We start from the raw sequence: 329 nt of genomic DNA, 5'->3' as shown, positions 1-329 counted from the left end.
CCTACACAACATACAACATACCCGACATTCCCAGTCACCCATGCCCCCAGCTTCCCACAAAATTCTCTCCCACACAATCCCCCTCCCGCAGTTCCCACACACATGTCCCCCCAATTACACCCCCTCCCCCCCTCCAATACCCTCCCCCCCCACTACACAGGTATGGATCCCGTGGCTATAGTGCCACCTTGAGTCACTGCAATACGTCAGCGGGGGAGGAAACGGATTCTTTTTTTTTTTCAATTAAATCTCACGTTTACTTTCCTCCTTTTTTACATTTGTGTTTGTTTATCCAGGTCGTTTTTTTTTCTTAAATACACATTTCGAAA

General features: G+C 47.4%; 1 long non-coding RNA gene across 1 annotated transcript in view; it reads right to left on the bottom strand.

The window, feature by feature from the left end:
* LOC119587994 overlaps positions 1-329 on the bottom strand; it is a 3,505-nt gene that overhangs the window by 2,811 nt on the left and 365 nt on the right. The window lies entirely within an intron of this gene.

The sequence above is a fragment of the Penaeus monodon genome, chromosome 23 (assembly GCF_015228065.2).
Source record: "Penaeus monodon isolate SGIC_2016 chromosome 23, NSTDA_Pmon_1, whole genome shotgun sequence".
Classification (NCBI taxonomy): Eukaryota; Metazoa; Arthropoda; class Malacostraca; order Decapoda; family Penaeidae; genus Penaeus; species Penaeus monodon.
This window is presented reverse-complemented; position numbering and strand designations above follow the sequence as displayed.